A 21,639-nucleotide genomic window follows, 5' to 3' on the forward strand; every position below is an offset into this window, starting at 1 on the left:
AGCTAGGAACATTGTCAGGACCAGCAGAGAATGATATATCTATTGTTGAAAGAGCTTCGAACACATCCTGAGTTCGAAATTTTGAAAAGTAAATGTTGTTTATATGTGGTAATTTATAAGGATCAGAAGAGTTGAGGTTATATAAATCGGACGAACAGGTGGTTTGAAAAAATGACGCAAAGAGATTAACAATACCTTGCTTAGAAGAATGTGAAATATTTTTATATGATAGGGACGGAGGAAAAAGATTTGATTTACGTTTCATATTGACAAAAGAGTAGAAGGAGCTTGGATAATTACGAAAGTTTACCTTACGATTCCTGATATACTGCTTAGAAAGTTGATAGTTGAGAATAATAAACTGGTTGCGAACATAAAGAAAGTTTGACTGATGGCACATCGATCCTGACTTAAGAAACTTTTTGTAAGCTCTGGATTTCCTGTTCTTAAGACGAAAAAGGTGTTTATTATACCAAGGTGGTTTTGTAGACAGTGATACTGGGACTTCCGGAACAAATTTGTTCAAGGCCTTATGAATTATTACGTAAAACGAATCCGTAGCTACTTCAATTGTGTTTATAGACGAAAGAACATTCCAATCAATTTCAGCCAAATGATTCCGAAGGGTTTATGGCCCTTTCAATCAGTCTTTCTGAAGCATTTGAAACGAGGTTGAACATTAAAGCAAGCTTCTTTGTGAGGCACATCAATTAACACCGGTGCTAATAGTGTAGGATGGTGAAAGTCTTCAGGAAGCGATAGCGGCGGGGACCGAATGACTGTCACAGAGGATGACACATTGGAAAAAAATAAGGTCCAAAAATCTGTCATGAGTGTTATGAATTGGATTAATTTGGAGCAGGGCAAGATCGGTAAGGCCATCAATAAAGTCGTTATAACAACTGGAAAACAGGGAATTGTCTACCTCAGACGGGATCCAGGAAATAATGGGAAGGTTGAAATCTCCCATGATAAATCACGGTCCTTGACCAACGAAAAAACAGACTTAATGGCATCAAGACGGTGAAAGTACACAATATCTTCAGCCATGGGAGGAGTGTAGGAACAGGTCAGGAAAATATGAGACGAGCCAGTTAAAATTTTCACCGCAATGAACTCAATTCCGAACTCATTCGGGAAAGGAATAAGTTCAGAAGGGTACTCATTACTAACAGCAATGAACACACCACCTGTAAAAGTTGGACGATCCAATCGAAACACTATGAATTTGGAAACAAGAATTTCATTATCGGAGACAGAGGAGTTACGCCAAGTTTCAGTAAGCACGATAGCATCAAAATCAAAAGAAGCACTCTTTGTAAAAAATTGGCTCAGCTTACCCAGAATACTTCTAACGTTTTGATAGCAGCTGGAAAGTACTATGTTATTCAGTTTTTTGAAGCAGTTTCTGCAGGACTAGGATTCTGAGCGTCTTTTGCTAGGAATTCATGAATGATACTGTGCTCAGGCCAAGCTACAGGATCAAGGGCTTTTTCAAGGTAGGAATCAGGTAGGACTATTTTTAAAGAAGAAATAGAACGCTTATGCTTAAAGTTAAACTTAAAAACAGCTATTTCATTAGGAGCTGCCTTAAGATGGTTTAACAGGTGACTCCTGACATCATCAACACTAGCATCCGGCATAAGCCGAGAGACAAATATGGCCTTACGAGGAGCAACCGCCCTCAGCGTAAGTCCAGAAGATCTAACTTCAGGCGCCACACAAATCAGAGGCCTTGGAGATATCACGGCAAGAGCAGAGGGTAGGTTGTCCAACGATGGGGGTTGTCCAACGGTGTCCAACGATGGCGGCTCCAAGATGATATGAGGCTCGAGATTTGTACTCGGTACGCTGATCGCTTCTTGCAATGGATAAATATTAGAGTGCCCTGAAGGAAGGCTCATCAAGTCCCTTGGTACTGGATCAGCATAAGTAGGTACCCAAGTAGGCGGCGGTAAAATGTTTGCTGTTGAAAATTCATCGACTTGTACAGCATGGGATGTAGGGGTATTCAGTAATTTAGCAGTCAGCAGGTTGTTGTTCGGAATTTTTCGTCTGGGGGATTCGCTTTACAACTTAAGCCCAAGGAATTGAGTTTCAAGAGCGAGGAATTGCTCATTAAGGGCCGAGAATTGCTTGCGAACATCTAGGAAACCATTTCTCGTCTGTTTCATAAAAGTCCGCATCTTTGACTCAATTTCTCTACAAGCGATGCAAGACCATGTCAGGCCAATTTTCTTGTTGATAAGGTCACTTATCCGTCCATTGTGTCCTCCTCCAGCACATGTAATATGTGAGCAGTTGTTGCAGAGCCAACAAGACAGGTATGAGTCACCCGTGATGGATCCACCAAATTCACATTTTTTTGCAGTGCAAGTAAGACTCATTTTTGACGGATTGCAGACCACTGTAGTAGCGTGTAAAGAATTTAGGCTCTCTGAGGCACTCTGTAGCCGAGAGTGGGCGATCAGATCGGATGTAAGAGACAACGTTTCAAAAGAGATATGCAACGAAGGTTTGGCGTCGTGAACAACAACAAACTCCACAGTAATTATGATGTAACGGGTTACGTCCAGAGAGTACAGCTCGGAGAGATTTATGTTGGAGAATATAGTTAAAGCGCAACAGAGATAACTTTAAACGATTAAATGTATAAATTGGAAATAAATAGTTCAATGAACTTATTAAGTCGAATTTATTTATTAATTAGGATTAATCGTTATATTTCCACTTGTCGCGGAAGGAGAAAGCTTGAGTTCAAGATCGAAAATATTTGCAAACTGGCAAGAGCGATCGAAGAAACCCCTCCGGGTACGGCAAGTGAATATACAGGAATCTGAATCTTCATTGATGAAATAAGGTAGCAAAAAGAGGTTAGGGTTCTTTTTTGTGAGGATACAGGCTCGCCTTTTACCTGTTGTATCGGCTTTACAGAGCCTATACTCCGACGCCCCCAATCCAAAAATCATTTCTCAAAGAATTCAGGGTTCCTGGATAAAGCCCACATCAGCTCCATTCTCGGCTAGGTGGAGTAGGAGGGCAGCTGACGCCGTCTTACTGTGGTGGAAAAACAAACTGCCTATGTTTAAAATTAATAAACATCATAATACATATATCCACATCACTGTCGCACCCCCTTTTTGCCCCTCATTCGTTTTTCCCAAAACAAAATAATTAAATTTAGTGCAGCCAAACATTTATTTATATACAAATATATGGACATATAATACATATCGCTGCTATGCGCCAAACTAATGCGTATACATACATACATACGCATTAGTTTGGCGCATTTTATTTTAACAAAACGCAAAGTGACGCGCTACCCTACAATTGGTTGGGTATACACCTTTTTCGGTGTCACTGGCAACCAACTATATTTTTGGATACAGAGTGCCTTGACTATCAAGATTATTCGATTATCAATTAATTGAAAATTATTTCATCTTTTTCGCCATATATTAATTAATTATTTTTTCGTTTTTGGCCAGATATTAAATAAAATACCTTTTTCTTTTTCGAATTTAATTTAATTAATTAAATAATAAAAATAAAAAATATTTATATTATACCAAAAAAAAAAAATAAATTTTTAAAATATCGTTGCTGTCTGTCTATCGTTGAGTCTCTCTGAGACATTAGTAGACAAGAATGTGAACATTCCTGGATGTGAACAAGCCAAAACAGGAAAAAACTGGATTCGGGAAGCTGCACAATACAAGTTCGATGGCTTGCTCCGCTTCCAACAAACAAGCTTGCAGTTAGTGCAACGCACAAGGCCATAGTCTTGCCCAGTGTAGTCAGTTCGCTTGCCTTGCTGTAATGCAACGGTTTAAGTTTGTCAAGTTAGCCTCATTATGCTTAAATTGTATGCGAAAAGGTTACACAGTTGCGAAGTCGATTTACGACTAGGTGTCAAATATGTGCAAGATCGCACCACAAAATTCTGCACCGATATATTGTGACCGAAAACAACTTGGCCTTACCACCACCAAATAAACATACTCCTCCAGCGCTTCTTATGGCCCTTCTACGACACATGCTTTGCATGCGTCATCCCTAGAAAGGGTTTTGTTAGCGACGTCGATCGTAAGCGTTAGAACTAAAAATGGCGAGCACATATTGTCCCGAGCAATACTTGACTCTGGGCAAATGAACTTCATTACTGAAGATCTTGCTCAACGCTTACAGATCCGTAGGGAGGAATTGTGTATCAACTTGCTTGGAATTAGTCAAGCTAATTCCTAGGTCAAGAAAAAGATACAGACTGTGGTGAAGTCAACAATTAATGGTAGTGAGTTTCCGTTCGACTTTTGGATTTTGAGAACTATCTCGGGTTATCACCCTGACCAGTCAGTGAACGTGAAAGATTGGGACCTACCACAGAACTTGCCTTTAGCAGACCCATATTTTTATAAACTTCAGCGGATAGACTGATGATCCTCAGTTAATTGGAGCTGAGTCATTTTTCGAACTGTTTTCCGTTGGCCAAATAAGCCTGAATTGCCAAGAAGAATTACTCGAGTCGATAGATGGAAAAAATTTTAAAAAATTCTGGACGTTGGAGGAAGTACCAACTTCTTAAAAGCTTTGGTCGCCTGAACAAGAGGTTTGTGAGGAACATTATCAGAAAAATACAGTTTTACTGCTTTCAGGTCGATTTGAAGGCAGTCTTCCATTTAAATCGGATCCAAACGTTTTGGGAAACTCGTTCGAGGTAGCCAAACGACGTTTTTTGTCGCTCGAGAGAAGATTACCTCGAGATCCGAATTTAAAGAAAATGGTTTTGGAATTTATGGAAGAATACGAATCCTTAGGTCATATGTCCCCAACAAGCAATGATGTTCTTGCTACTCCACACTACGTCATACCCCATCAGTGTGTCTTACGGCCTCAAAGCACATCGACCAAATTACGAGTCTTGTTTGATGCGTCTTGTAAGAGATCAACACAGAAGTGCCTAAACGATCTGTTGATGGTTGGTCCTACCATCCAGGAAGAGTTATATTCAACTCTTCTACGGTTCCGACTGAACAGATTGATGTATCGCCAAGAAAAGATGTATCGCCAAGTAATGGTAAATGAAGACGATAGGCGATACCAGTTGATAGTATGGAGGGGAGGCCCATCAGAGTCCTTAAAACTGTGCAAGCTCAACACCGTTTCATATGGGACTGCGCCAGCCCCATTCCTGGCCATAAGGTGTTTAAGGGGACCTTCACCTGAATTTTTTTGAAAAAATCGATTTTTATTTTTTACATAAAATGAAAGTTCTATATGTCTAGAATATATGTACCAAAGGATATTTCGATACGACGCATAGTTCATGAGCTAGAGCGTTTCAAACATATCCATGATAACAAGAAAGCTATCGAAAGGCAAAGTTTCTAAAAACTTTAAACGCGTTTTTCTCGAAACCATGTTTTCTGAACTCATGTCAAGCACAGGGCTCGTTCTATTGATCCGATTTCCTTCATTCAAGAAGCGTTTGAAAGTATATACTTTTTTGTATGGCTTATACCTAAAATTGACATGAAAAATTGTTTATTTATAATTGTTAAACAAGATCAAAATAAAAAAAAAAGGGGAAAAATGTCAATTTTTTTTCAAACGCCCATAAAATTGGTTTATTTTCACCAAAATTGATTGTCGTTAGGTATAAGCCATAGGAAATTCCATCAACTTTAATAAATTATATACATTTCTAATTTCCGTTCACTACCAGCGGCCCGACACTTGACAAAGCGGAAAAAACGAGGTCGACAAGATCCGCCATTTTGAAGGCGCCATTTTGAATTTCCTAAATATCGAATACTTTTTTTTTATCGTAAATAAACAACGAATCAAAGTTCAAAAGCTCAAGTTCGTATGTCTTTTCATTTTCCCGCAATCCATTCTCAAATTTTGCTTCATTTTCGGCCAAATCCAGGTGAAGGACCCCTTAAAGAGGTTGAGTGAATCTGTGAAAAATACATTCCCTCGAGCTGCCGAAGTTATTGGGTGCGACTTTTACGTCGACGACATGTTAACGGGTGCTGGTTGCAATGAGGAGCTTAAGACAATTAAGTCTGAAGTAACTCAGGTTCTTCAAAACGATGCGTTTGAATTGAGCACGTGGTTTTCAAACTCGTCTGAAGTTACTGCATCCGAGAGCACGGTTAAACCAATAACACTTTCGGACTCAGAACTGACTAAAGATATATTTAAATTTGAAATTCATGCTTGAGTCATGGGTCAAAGGGCGACCAAGCGGAACATTCTTTCGGTGACATCGAAGCTGTTTCACCCCCTTGGCCTATTAAGCCCTATACTTATAAAAGGAAAGATCCTATTGCAGGAACTAGCAATTATAATGTTTAAGCCTTTTGGCGGCTGGATTGCTTTTCCATAAAATCCACAAGCGCTAGAGTCCCAAGAAGATGCAAGTGTGTAATATGTTTCTGTTTCTGTTGCGACGCCAAATTGCAGATGTGGCTAGCACGCCGCTCGATCCCTAGATCGTTCGTTCTATACTCTCCTATAGGTATAGAACTCTCCTATACTATGGGTACATATAACTTTCCAGTTTTGTGGATAATCCGTTTTGTGGATAATTTTCGACGCTAGCTAGCGTTTTCCAATGATGCCAATCCTAATTATTCAAATAATCAAAGTAATTTTCGTGCTCTCAACAATTGTCGCCATCACAGATTGTTGTTCGAGCCGGTTCTTACTACTGCGAGAGCATACGCTTAATATTGTGCAGCATCAGCACAATCACTTCCACGAGCACGCTCACGAGCTGCAGCAGCATGGCCTTTGTCAGCCAGTGGGAGCTGCAAACACTCCAGGAGCAACCACAACTGGAGCAACCACTTTACCCTCCGTAAACGAGGACAAGAGGAAGAACGCCGCCGAGGTGCTGCTACTGCCGTGTAGCGAGGAATACAAGGCCAACTTTCGCCTGAACGGGGGATGCTGCTTCTACCATCCAATGGACAACAGCACAGTCCTGCACTCGTGCCTCGGCAAAGACGACTACGTTCGTTGGAGAAAGGTGCGAGTACAAGAACTGGAATGATGGCTTTGTCTACGCACCACCGATTGAAAAACGCAAGGTCCGGTCCGCACAGCGTCTTCTCCTTCCCCGTGTTCATCATGCTCTCGTCCCTTTACGTGCTCTTCGCAGCCGTATTCATGCTCCGGAATGTGCCGGTCTATCGCCAGAAACAGCAGCAGTTGCATCTGCGCAAACAGCGCTTTTTTGTTAGGTGTTAGATATGCAACAATTTTGGTTTCACTTGTACTATTGGGATTCATATTTTTTGTTTTTTTGTTGAATTCTATGTAAACCATGTTTCATGATGTGGCGCATCATGTAATTTATTGAATACATTTAGTTTTCTTAGAAGGATTTTCTATTTAGTTTCAAAAGACGCATGATTACTATTTTCTTTTTTTTTCGTTTCTTTACTGATTTTTTTTTTGTTTGTTTCACTTTGGAAGCTTTCGTTGGAGCTTTTGTAATTCGTTTGTTGTAACATTTTGTTACGTTTAATTAATTATTATGGAATATTAAGAAAGTACTTAGAACATAATCTTCGCGCTTACTCCAATTAACCCAGACAAGTGATTATTTCCGTAACACTTGATTACATCTTGTACAATGTTTAAACTTTTGTTAATAGAGACCATTAAAGAGAATAATAACTAAAAAGATAAAGCCTCTAATAAAAGTTCCGATCGATCGAAGTGTATATTGGTCGGATTCAGAAGTAATTCTTCATTGGATTCGTTCCCATTCATCGTCGTTCTCAACGTTCGTATCGAAAAGAGTAGCTGAAATTCAAGAGTGGTCAGATGATAGCACCTGGCAGCATGTACCAACTAAACAGAACCCGGCAGATATAGTGTCCAGAGGTGGAGTGAATTATTAATGAAAACACCAAATATACAATTTGTTGAATGAGACTAGTTTATCTCTCATGATAAAACATAAAAAATAAAAAATAAGAGTGGCCGCAAACTATGTACAAAAATCGAAAGCGAAAACGAAAGATGTGGCCTCGTCAACGTTATAACTCGAGCTGGCAGCCGCCCCAGCTTGTGGACTGCTCTCCTATACTCCGCTCCAGAGCTAGTCCTGACGACGGCGACCCTGACCCTTCCGTCCGCCCCGGCGTGCGTTGCTCCTACCATTCCTGTGAGCCACTGTTGTGCCGGCTGGTGATCCTCTGCGATCAGGACCAGCTCACCCGTCTGGATGTCGTCCTCCTGATTCTGCCACTTCGACCGCGCCCGTAGTCCCAAGACGTACTCCCGGGACAATCGCTGAAAAAACATTTGCTTGATTGACGAGACAAGCCACCATCGCCGCAAGCACCCCTGCTGGTCCGGGGTCCGCGGTGCTGGTGGGGCGATGAGCGACCCACCTGTCCACAGGTGCCCGGGAGTAAGCGCCTCGCAGTCGCTTGGGTCCTGACTCAGAGCGCCCAGGGGTCGTGAGTTCAGGGCGGCCTTGACTCCAACGAGGACGGTCTGCAGCTCCTCCGCGGTCAGCCTTGCGTTCCCTACCGCTCGTAGGAGTAGGTGTTTTGCAGACTTCACATATGGGACATGGAAACATCAGCTTCCCTCCAAAGCCCAATCAATTACGCCTTTTGCGTTTCAAGTACCCACCAAATTGCATCGATCAGCTTAATCGAATTTCATAATAAGATGCGACATTTTCATCTTAAGCCTCTAATCTAAACACAACTTATGGCCGAGGTTCTTTGGATCAGATTTAGAATTAAGAAGTCAGTCCCTTTTTGACCGAGACCGCGAACGGTTGATAAAAAATATTTAAGAAAAATCAAAAGTGTCTTGTAATTATTACGTTTAATAAATAAAGGTTTTTGTATAATTTTGTATATAACCAAGTTGTATAATTGAAAAATAAAATTTACATTTTTTTAATTCACCGAACTACAAACAATTTAACTGGCGCCCAACTCGTGGGGCCGCGTCACACAAAGCTCCAAAAAAATTGTTTAATAAAAAATAAGTTAAACATAAACGGAACTCGCGCGGTCAACTAATAAACGCTCAATTGAATGAAGTTAGCAGGAAAGTAAAATGTTTAGAGGGAAGGCTAGCCACAGATACAAAAACTGTGGAAGATTATAAAATACAAACAATTGACCCAGCTATAAAATGCGATACAATACTTGAAGTGGTAAAATCATTACCTAATTTCACAGGGGAACCAACACAGTATGTAGGTTGGAGGGAAGCTGCCGAAACTGTAATGAGTCTCCATAAAATTGAAAGTGAACAATATTTTATCGCCTTAAAAATTTTACGAAATAAAATTATGGGAGCTGCCCATGATGCTCTTACCAATCATGGCACAGTTTTAAACTTTAAAGCAATCTTATCCCGATTGGACTTTATATATAGTGACAAACAACCAATACATGTTCTCGAGTCAGAACTAAGTATCCTCAGGCAAGGACGAATGACAATTACTGAGTACTATAACGAAGTCAATAAAAAAATGACCTTACTAATAAACAAAACAATAATGACATGCGGAAAGGACAGTGTAATTACCAAAGAAACAAACAATTCAATAAGGGGAAATGCTCTACGAGTATTTATATCCGGACTTAATGGATCTATTTTTAGAAATTCTTTTCTCATTAAATCCACCAGATTTGCCCAATGCTTTGGCAAAGGTCCAAGAATTAGAATCAAACAACTTCTGTGCTCAATTCGCAAATAGGTTTAATGGATTTAAAAATGAAAGTAAATATCGGTGAAACAACTTACGATTTGATCAAATGCGACAAAATAATAAAACCACTAAAATGGGAAATAATTTTAATCATAACCAAAATTACAATTGGCCACAAAAAGGAAATTTTTGGAAAAATAATAATCAAAATAATAATCATAAGCAACAAGCTATCGAGCCAATGGTTGTTGATCCACCGGTTCAACTCCAGAATAAATCTAATAACAATCGGCAGCCGAGCCAAAATTGGCAGGCAAATAGTAACCAGGAAAGATATAATAATTGGCAGGCAAACGATAATCAAGGTAGATATAATAATAATTATTATCAAAATAAAAATCGTTCAAATTTCTATAGCACAAATCAAGAAAGAGAGCAAACTCAAGCTCAAAAAAGGGAATCAGATGGAACAGAAAGTCAGCCAGCTAATAAAGTAACCAGATTAAATAATATCAATGAAGACCATTTTTTAGACCAGACCCCTACAGAGGAATGCCTTATTTAAATAGGATAGATCGAAAAACCAAGAAGCAGCTAAAAGTTTTAATAGATACAGGAGCCACTGCTTGTTACATAAAAAAGGGAATTTTTGAAAATAAAAACGAGCTACCAATATACAAAAAGGTAACTACAGTTCATGGCTATTCAATTATTAGGTATTACCACATTATAAATATATTTGAAACAAAACAATTATTTTATGAAATCGAAGGTTTAGAATCTGATATTTTAATTGGATTCAATTTATTAAGAAATATTGGAGCTATAATAAATATAGATAAGGGAATCTTGAAATATGATGGGAAACAGGAGAAGTTAAAATATTATGATAATGAGAAGAAAAAATGAAATACGTTTAATTGAAGAAAATAATATTCTTCCGTTAAAAGAATTTATTATAAAAAAGTATTTTGATGATAATGGTAGCGAAAACACAGATTCATTAATTGTTGAAAATAGTGAGAAAAGCTTGGGAATTAAAAATCCCGAGAACGCCGACGTAGAAATATCCGTCAACAAAAATACAAATATCTTGCGAACTAAAAATCCCGAGAACGCCGACGTAGAAATATCCGTCAATAAAAATAAAAATATCTTGGGAATTAAAAATCCTGAGAGTGCCGACGAAGTAAATACCGTCAAAAATCAAATAAATAATATAGGTACCGACCAACTAGGCGGATTGAGGGAAAAGATAGTTCACTATATTGAAAAGGAGCATTCAAAGATAAATATGCAAATTCCTTTTAGAACAGACATAAAGGGGGAAAATAAATCTTATCCACGATAGGCCAATATACGGGAAGCAATATCCGTATGCTCTATCTGTCAACGACTTCGTGAATAGCGAACTCAAAAGAATGTTATCAGAAAAAATAATAAGGTCTAGCAGAAGCCCTTACAATTCACCACTTCTGGTAGTCCCAAAGAAAGAAGAGAATCAAGATGGAAGACGTAAATTACGACTCGTCATTGATTATAAAAAAATTAAATGAAAGTACCATACCTGACAGGTACCCAATGCAAGACCCATCAGTAATTCTATCAAATTTGGGAAAAGCAAGATATTTTTCAACAATAGATTTATAGTCAGGATTTCATCAGATACTAATGAAAGAATCTGATGTCGAAAAAACAGCTTTCAATAAATAATAGAAAATAGGAATTTTTAAGAATGCCATTCGGATTAACGAATGTACCAAGAATCTTTCAGAGAGCAATGGACGTTATTCTAAGAGAACAAATAGGGAAAACATGTCATGTCTATATGGATGACATTATAATATTCTCAAACTCAATTGAACAACACTGTACAGATCTAAACAAAATTATAAATATATTATTGAGGGCAAACATGAAAATCTTTTTAGAAAAATCTAAGTTTTTCAAACGCGAAACCCGTTTTCTAGGATACATGCCATCCTATAACGTCATCAGGACAGACCCAGACAAAATTGAAACCATTAGTAAATATCCGCTTCCAGAAAATATTCGGGAACTAAGAAGTTTCCTAGGTTTTACGGGCTATTATAGAAAATTTGTTTCAAACTACGCCTACATAGCCGAACCTCTAACAAAATATCTTGGAGGTCATAATGGCAAAATCTCAAAAAGAATGTCAACAAAAATGTTAATTCAGCTGGATGAAGCAGCAATTAAAGCTTTTAACGAGCTGAAAGAAAATCTCATTGCTCAAGTAGAACTAGTTCAACCGGACTATAATAAAAAATTTACCTTGACCACCGACGCTTTAGACGTCCCAATTGGTGCTGTTTTATCTCAAGAAGGAAAACCAATTAATGTTAACGGATGCTGGTTGCATTGAGGAGCTAAAGACAATTAAGTCTGAAGTAACTCAGGTTCTTCAAAACAATGAGTTTGAATTGAGCACGTGGTTTTCACGGTTCAACCAATAACACTTTCGGACTCAGAACTGACTAAAGATATATTTAAATTTGAAATTGATGCTTCAGTCATGGGTCAAAGGGCGACCAAGCGGAACATTCTTTCGGTGACATCGAAGCTGTTTCACACCCTTGGCTTATTAAGCCCTATACTTATAAAAAGAAAGATCCTATTAAGACGATGTGCGCCATCCGGACCTTGCGTCTTTTAATCGGTGGTGCGTAGACAAAGCCACCATTCCAGTTCTTGTACTCGCACCTTTCTCCAACGAACGTAGTCGTCTTTGCCGAGGCACGAGTGCAGGACTGTGCTGTTGTCCATTGGATGGTAGAAGCAGCGTCCCCCGTTCAGGCGAAAGTTGGCCTTGTATTCCTCGCTACACGGCAGTAGCAGCACCTCGGTGGCGTTCTTCCTCTTGTCCTCGTTTACGGAGGGTAAAGTGGTTGCTCCAGCTGTGGTTGCTCCTGGAGTGTTTGCAGCTCCCACTGGCTGACAAAGGCCATGCTGCTGCAGCTCGTGAGCGTGCTCGTGGAAGTGATTGTGCTGATGCTGCACAATATTAAGCGTATGCTCTCGCAGTAGTAAGAACCGGCTCGAACAACAATCTGTGATGGCGACAATTGTTGAGAGCACGAAAATTACTTTAATTATTTGAATAATTAGGATTGGCATCATTGGAAAACGCTAGCTAGCGTCGAAAATTATCCACAAAACGGATTATCCACAAAACTGGAAAGTTATATGTACCCATAGTATAGGAGAGTTCTATACCTATAGGAGAGTATAGAACGAACGATCTAGGGATCGAGCGGCGTGCTAGCCACATCTGCAATTTGGCGTCGCAATAGAAACAGAAACATATTACACACTTGCATCTTCTTGGGACTCTAGCGCTTGTGGATTTTATGGAAAAGCAATCCAGCCGCCAAAAGGCTTAAAAATTATAATTGCTATTAGGATTCGTGAATAATTTTAATTATATTGGAAATTAGTTAGTTAGACTAGGCGGCAGCACGGCGTGGGAAACGGGCACTTCTGCTTTGCCTTGGGCTTACAAAGGTGCTGTTGCGCGCACGACGGAAAAGAGACTTGCGGCAGAGATCTGCGCGAAGGTGAGCGGCACATAACTCAAGACAGGGGAGCGTCTTTGTCTTGAGCGGCGCTACTTTGGACTTTGCAGTCAACAACGAAGCTTTAATACCCTCTGCAGATTCGCAACGAATATAGACGCAGGCTCCATAGGCTCTCATTGATGCGTCAGAAAAGGCAGGAATTTGAATCGGTGACATCGGCTCGGTAAACACGAATCTCGGAATTGAGATTTCCTCTAATTGCGACAAGGCAATTTGTGTTTTGTTCCATGCTGTTTCTAAATGCAGTGGAACTGACTCTCCCCAATCTAGCTTATTTAGCCAAAGTTCCTTCAATAGGATCTTTCCTTTTATAAGTATAGGGCTTAATAAGCCAAGGGGGTGAAACAGCTTCGATGTCACCGAAAGAATGTTCCGCTTGGTCGCCCTTTGACCCATGACTCAAGCATTAATTTCGAATTTAAATATATCTTTTCTAATATCTTTTCTTATCTTTTCTTTTTCTAATCGAACTACCGAACTGAGCGGACGTGCTTTGTCCGAGCTCCGGAAAAACTTCACTTCGCTTATATTTTCGCCAATATAAGCGAAAAGACACTGAAATACAATTTATTAAAAGCGGCAGACAAGCTTTTTTTTTACAACAGTTGTAATGTGCTAAACCTAAACTAGTGCATTGTTGAAAAAAAAAAAATACGTACCACGCAATGAGCTCATTGAGCAACGACCAACAGAACGAGCGTAGAAGTTCAATGAGCGCACAACTAACAACGTCAACGTTCGCCGATGATACCGCTATCCTTAGTCGCTCCAGATGCCCAACGCAGGCAACAACCCAACTGGCTAATCATCTCACAATAGTGGAAAGGTGGCTGTCCGACTGGCGCATTAAAATAAACGAACAAAAGTGTAAACATATAACGTTTACTCTTAATAGACAAACATGCCCTCCGCTTTTACTAAACGGTATGCAGATCCCTCAAGCTAACGACGTAACGTACCTTGGCGTTCACCTTGATAGACGACTTACTCCACTGGATCATAAACTCACGATCGCCACTGTGCCTAGACTACAAGTTACTACTGTACAATTCAGTCCTAAAGCCAATCTGGACGTATGGCTCCCAGCTGTGGGGGAACGCGAGCAGCAGCAACATAGACATCATACAGCGCGCACAATCAAAAATCCTGAGAACTATCACAGGGGCACCTTGGTATGTTCGCAACGAAAACATCCACCGGGATCTGGGCATCCTCGCAGTGAAAGACGAAATCCAGAAGCAAAAAAAATCATACAAAGAAAAACTGTCTTCGCACCCAAATTTTCTCGCTCGGGGATTGACTCGGGTTTCTAGCGTATCCCGCCTTAGACGCAACGACCTCCCAACCCAGCAATCGATTTTTAGGGCCGTCTAACTCCGTATCGGTCAATATGACTGTTAGTTAAGTTAAAAATATAAGATTTGATACACCTCTTGTTAGTCTCGCAAAGAGAAGATTCAAGAAATAAAAGCAACGTTAAAATAAAAAAAAAAAAAAAACAGAAGTTCAATGAACCAAAGAAACGGCTTCTACTCTTACTTTTCAACCCGCGATACCGAAGTGGAAAAATCGGCGCTTAAAAGCAACCCGGCTTAACTGACCGCTGAAACCCAAAGGGAACGGTCTTGCTCACCCGCTCTGCTCACTCCGACTCCCGCGTCATGGAGTTCGCAGTGTAAAACCCCCCCTCCAATATCGGAAACAAATTTCGCACCAACAACAAGCAGCGCTACAACTTCTGCAACAACAGCGAAAACCCCTGCAACTCAAAGTACCACGACGTCAACGACTACAGCGAGTACAAAAACAACAACCTCGGAAAGTGCCAAAGCGGCAACGGCCACACAGACTGGAATGGATCGCTACATCCAAATTAAGCGCAAGCTTAGCCCGCAGAGTAATCCGGCAGGCAACAAAACAAAAATTAACCGTGTCCTGAATAACGATAATGAACCAGACAGATCCACTACTAACAGATTTGCCCTACTGGCGGAGGCTGAGGAAAACCAACCAGCCCAAGACACCGCAAAAAAACCCAAGCCACCTCCAATCTATAAAAAAAAACTAAAAAAGCTCGAGTGCCCTGGTCAACAAAATTGCGTCGTTGATCGGGAACGGTGAAAACTTTCATGTTGTTCCGCTTATCAAAGGGAACATCCATGAAACAAAGGTGCAAACCAAGACTGAAGAGCACTTCCGAATAGTGTCAAAATATCTGGACACTGTACAGAAAAACTATTACACGTACCAGCTGAAAAGCAGTAAGGGCCTACAAGTGGTAGTAAAGGGAATAGAACCTGATGTTACCGCCGAGGAAATAAAAACCGCCCTTAAAGAAAAGGGCTTCGCCGCCAAGAATGTTATTAACATTCTAAATAAAGATAAAAAGCCACAACCCCTCTTCAAGGTCGAGCTCGAGCCTGAAAGCAGGTCGCTGAAGAAGAACGAAGTCCACCCAATCTACAACCTGCAATATCTTTTGCATCGGAAAATCACTGTTGAAGAGCCACATAAACGTAACGGTCCAGTGCAATGCACTAATTGTCAAGAGTATGGACACACAAGGTCTTACTGCACACTTCGGGCTGTCTGTGTAGTCTGCGGGGACGCCCACTGTCCGCTTGCTGCACTACAAACAAGGACAGTACCGTGAAAAAATGTGGAAACTGCGGAGGCAGCCATACGGCAAACTATAGAGGATGTATTGTGTATAAGGAGTTAAAGAGTCGCATGCGTCAAGCGACCGCAACGCGCAACCAAAATCCACAGAATGCGTACGTTTCGTCAAAAACCACGCCAGACGTCTTCTTCGCCAAAGCTGCGAGATCCTCATTCGGTCCACTAAACACCACCAACGGCTTCTCCTATGCCGATGCTCTACGATCTGGAAAGGAAATTCCAATTCAGCCTAACTCTCAAAGCGCTCAACAGGCCCCAGAACAGCCACACAGCAAAACGGAAACTATGATGCTTACCCTCCAACAAAGTATGATGGAGCTTATGTCATTCATGAAAACGACCATGCAAACGCTTGTTCAAAACCAGAACATGGTGATACAGCTGCTCGTAGCACAAAAGTCCAAATAATCTATGCAGGCGCTACGAATATCAATGTGGAACGCCAATGGTGTCTCACGGCATAAACTAGAATTGTCACAATTCTTGACCGAAAACCATATTGACGTTATGCTACTGGTGGAAACGCATCTTACAAGCAAATACAACTTTCATATAAGAGGCTACACAATCTACCGCACAGATCATCCAGATGGGAAAGCCCACGGCGGAACTGGAGTTCTAATCAGAGAACGAATTAAACACCATTTTCACAAAAGGTTTGCAACAAACTTCTTGCAGGCCACATCGATACAAATTCAGTCAAGCAACGGAATCCTTTCAATTGCTGCCGTTTACTGCCCTCCTCGCTTCTCAATCTCGGAAGGACAATTTATGGACTTCTACAATTCACTTGGGGATCGATTTATAGCCGCAGGAGACTACAACGCCAAACATACGCACTGGGGATCACGTCTAGTGACTCCCAAAGGAAGACAATTGTACAATGCAATTATAAATGTGAAAAATAAACTGGACTACGTTTCCCCTGGAAGTCCCACATACTGGCCAACAGACTCACGAAAGCTCCCAGACCTTATTGATTTTGCAGTGACAAAAAACATACCTCGCAATCTAATAAGTGCCAAAGCAGTCTCGGACTTATCATCAGACCACTCGCCTGTGCTTCTAACGCTTCTTCAAAGCCCAGAAATAACCGAACACCCCTTCAGTCTGACGACGACAAAAACAAACTGGCTAAAATACAAAAAGTACGTGAGTGCCCACATAGAACTCGCCCCGGATTTTAACATGGAATCGGACATCGACTACACTACGAGCGCCCTGGAAGGAGTACTCGTTGCGGCAGCTAAAATCTCTACTCCTCATAGGAAAGAAGTAGACCGAAACAAACACTTCAAATCTAATCAGCAAATCGAACAGCTCGTGCGAGAAAAGAGGCGCACGCGTCGTTATTGGCAAAACAGCACATCACCAGCTTCAAAACAACGCCTTAAGGAAGCAACCCGATCACTCGACCAGGCTCTTCACCAACAGGAAGAAAATGCACAGCTGAGGTACATCCAGAATCTCTCGCCAACAAGCACAAAGTACCCCCTGTGGAGGGCCCACCCAAATCTTAGTGCCCCAATTGAAACGACCACCCCGATAAGAAACTCTTCGGGATGCTGGGCTCGCAGCAACGAAGACCGAGCTGAAACATTCGCCACACATCTCCAAAGTGTCTTCCAGCCAAACCCAGCCTCAAATTCATTCCTCCTGCCAGTAATTCAGCCAGAGTCCTCCCCTCAGCCAGCCGCACCTCCATTCCGGCCGAACGAAATCGAAAAAGTCATAAGAGGGCTAAAACCAAAAAAGGCTCCCGGTGGTGACCTATTGACCCCAAAGATGCTGATCGAACTTCCAAAATGCGCTATAGAGGTCGTCTGCAAACTATTTAATGGAATCATTAATCTTGGCTATTTCCCAAAAAAGTGGAAGAAATCCATTATTATAATGATACCGAAGCCTGGAAAAGACCACACAATTCCGTCATCATACAGACCAATAAGCCTTCTATCTTGTTTGTCTAAACTGTTTGAAAAATGCTTGTTAACTCGCATAATACCACATTTGGAAGCTTGCAATATCATCCCGGCTCACCAATTTGGCTTTCGAAGAAACCATGGAACCATCGAACAAGTGAACAGATTAACATCCGAAATACGCTCAGCCTTCGAACAACGAGAATACTGCAGCGCTATTTTCCTCGACGTATCTCAAGCTTTCGACCGAGTTTGGCTCATCGGACTCATGCACAAAATTAAAACGTATTTGCCAACATACACCCACAAGCTACTGGAATCATACCTCTTCAATAGGGTATTCTCAGTGAGATGCAACGCAGCTACTTCGGGCGACTACACCATCGAAGCTGGAGTTCCACAGGGAAGCGCACTCGGGCCGTGTCTATATGTTTTGTATACTGCGGATATTCCTACGAGCGCACAACTAACAACGTCAACGTTCGCCGATGATACCGCTATTCTTAGTCGCTCCAGATGCCCAACGCAGGCAACAACCCAACTGGCTAATCATCTCACAATAGTGGAAAGGTGGCTGTCCGACTGGCGCATTAAAATAAACGAACAAAAGTGTAAACATATAACGTTTACTCTTAATAGACAAACATGCCCTCCGCTTTTACTAAACGGTATGCAGATCCCTCAAGCTAACGACGTAACGTACCTTGGCGTTCACCTTGATAGACGACTTACCTGGCGTAAGCACATCGAATGCAAAAAGATGCATCTAAAACTGAAAGCCAGCAGCCTCCACTGGATCATAAACTCACGATCGCCACTGTGCCTAGACTACAAGTTACTACTGTACAATTCAGTCCTAAAGCCAATCTGGACGTATGGCTCCCAGCTGTGGGGGAACGCGAGCAGCAGCAACATAGACATCATACAGCGCGCACAATCAAAAATCCTGAGAACTATCACAGGGGCACCTTGGTATGTTCGCAACGAAAACATCCACCGGGATCTGGGCATCCTCGCAGTGAAAGACGAAATCCAGAAGCAAAAAGAGTCATACAAAGAAAAACTGTCTTCGCACCCAAATTTTCTCGCTCGGGGATTGACTCGGGTTTCTAGCGTATCCCGCCTTAGACGCAACGACCTCCCAACCCAGCAATCGATTTTTAGGGCCGTCTAACTCCGTATCAGTCAATATGACTGTTAGTTAAGTTAAAAATATAAGATTTGATACACCTCTTGTTAGTCTCGCAAAGAGAAAGAAAAAAAAAAAAAAAATATATATATATCTTTAGTCAGTTCTGAGTCCGAAAGTGTTATTGGTTTAACCGTGCTCTCGGATGCAGTAACTTCAGACGAGTTTGAAAACCACGTGCTCAATTCAAACGCATCGTTTTGAAGAACCTGAGTTACTTCAGACTTAATTGTCTTAAGCTCCTCATTGCAACCAGCACCCGTTAACATGTCGTCGACGTAAAAGTCGCACCCAATAACTTCGGCAGCTCGAGGGAATGTATTTTTCACAGATTCACTCAACCTCTTTAAACACCTTATGACCAGGAATGGGGCTGGCGCAGTGCCATATGTAACGGTGTTGAGCTTGCACAGTTTCAAGGACTCTGATGGGTCTTTCCTCCACACTATCAACTGGTATCGCCTATCGGCTTCATTTACCATTACTTGGCGATAAATCTTTTTTATGTCGGCTATCAGAGCGAATCTGTTCAGCCGGAACCTAAGAAGAATTGAATACAACTCTTCCTGGATGGTAGGACCAACCATCAACAGATCGTTAAGACACTTATGTGTTGATGTCTTACAAGACGCATCAAACACGACTCGTAATTTGGTCGATGTGCTTTGAGGCCGTAAGACACACTGATGGGGTATGACGTAGTGTGGAGTAGCAAGAACATCATTGCTTGTTGGGGACATATGACCTAAGGATTCGTATTCTTCCATAAATTCCAAAACCATTTTCTTTAAATTCGGATCTCGAGGTAATCTTCTCTCGAGCGACAAAAAACGTCGTTTGGCTACCTCGAACGAGTTTCCCAAAACGTTTGGATCCGATTTAAATGGAAGACTGCCTTCAAATCGACCTGAAAGCAGTAAAACTGTATTTTTCTGAGATTGTTCCTCACAAACCTCTTGTTCAGGCGACCAAAGCTTTTAAGAAGTTGGTACTTCCTCCAACGTCCAGAATTTTTTAAAATTTTTTCCATCTATCGACTCGAGTAATTCTTCTTGGCAATTCAGGCTTATTTGGCCAACGGAAAACAGTTCGAAAAATGACTCAGCTCCAATTAACTGAGGATCTTCAGTCTATCCGCTGAAGTTTATAAAAATATGGGTCTGCTAAAGGCAAGTTCTGTGGTGGGTCCCAATCTTTCACGTTCACTGACTGGTCAGGGTGATAACCCGAGATAGTTCTCAAAATCCAAAAGTCGAACGGAAACTCACTACCATTAATTGTTGACTTCACCACAGTCTGTATCTTTTTCTTGACCTAGGAATTAGCTTGACTAATTCCAAGCAAGTTGATACACAATTCCTCCCTACGGATCTGTAAGCGTTGATCAAGATCTTCAGTAATGAAGTTCATTTGCCCAGAGTCAAGTATTGCTCGGGACAATATGTGCTCGCCATTTTTAGTTCTAACGCTTACGATCGACGTCGCTAACAAAACCCTTTCTAGGGATGACTCATGCAAAGCATGTGACGTAGAAGGGCCATCAAGATGTAGCGCTGGAGGAGTATGTTTATTTGGTGGTGGTAAGGCCAAGTTGTTTTCGGTCACAATATATCGGTGCAGAATTTTGTGGTGCGATCTTGCACATATTTGACACCTAGTCGTAAATCGACTTCGCAACTGTGTAACCTTTTCGCATACAATTTAAGCATAATGAGGCTAACTTGACAAACTTAAACCGTTGCATTACAGCAAGGCAAGCGAACTGACTACACTGGGCAAGACTATGGCCTTGTGCGTTGCACTAACTGCAAGCTTGTTTGTTGGAAGCGGAGCAAGCCATCGAACTTGTATTGTGCAGCTTCCCGAATCCAGTTTTTTCCTGTTTTGGCTTGTTCACATCCAGGAATGTTCACATTCTTGTCTACTAATGTCTCAGAGAGACTCAACGATAGACAGACAGCAACGATATTTTAAAAATTTATTTTTTTTTTTTGGTATAATATAAATATTTTTTATTTTTATTATTTAATTAATTAAATTAAATTCGAAAAAGAAAAAGGTATTTTATTTAATATCTGGCCAAAAACGAAAAAATAATTAATTAATATATGGCGAAAAAGATGAAATAATTTTCAATTAATTGATAATCGAATAATCTTGATAGTCAAGGCACTCTGTATCCAAAAATATAGTTGGTTGCCAGTGACACCGAAAAAGGTGTATACCCAACCAATTGTAGGGTAGCGCGTCACTTTGCGTTTTGTTAAAATAAAATGCGCCAAACTAATGCGTATGTATGTATGTATACGCATTAGTTTGGCGCATAGCAGCGATATGTATTATATGTCCATATATTTGTATATAAATAAATGTTTGGCTGCACTAAATTTAATTATTTTGTTTTGGGAAAAACGAACGAGGGGCAAAAAGGGGGTGCGACAGTGATGTGGATATATGTATTATGATGTTTATTAATTTTAAACATAGGCAGTTTGTTTTTCCACCACAGTAAGACGGCGTCAGCTGCCCTCCTACTCCACCTAGCCGAGAATG

General features: G+C 40.9%; 1 protein-coding gene and 1 pseudogene across 10 annotated transcripts in view; both read left to right on the top strand.

The window, feature by feature from the left end:
• Pzl (Piezo-like) overlaps positions 1-21,639 on the top strand; it is a 472,153-nt gene that overhangs the window by 351,550 nt on the left and 98,964 nt on the right. The window lies entirely within an intron of this gene.
• Positions 6,623-7,257, top strand: LOC138926212 (protein gurken-like; annotated as a pseudogene).

The sequence above is a fragment of the Drosophila bipectinata genome, chromosome 3L (genome assembly GCF_030179905.1).
Source record: "Drosophila bipectinata strain 14024-0381.07 chromosome 3L, DbipHiC1v2, whole genome shotgun sequence".
Classification (NCBI taxonomy): Eukaryota; Metazoa; Arthropoda; class Insecta; order Diptera; family Drosophilidae; genus Drosophila; species Drosophila bipectinata.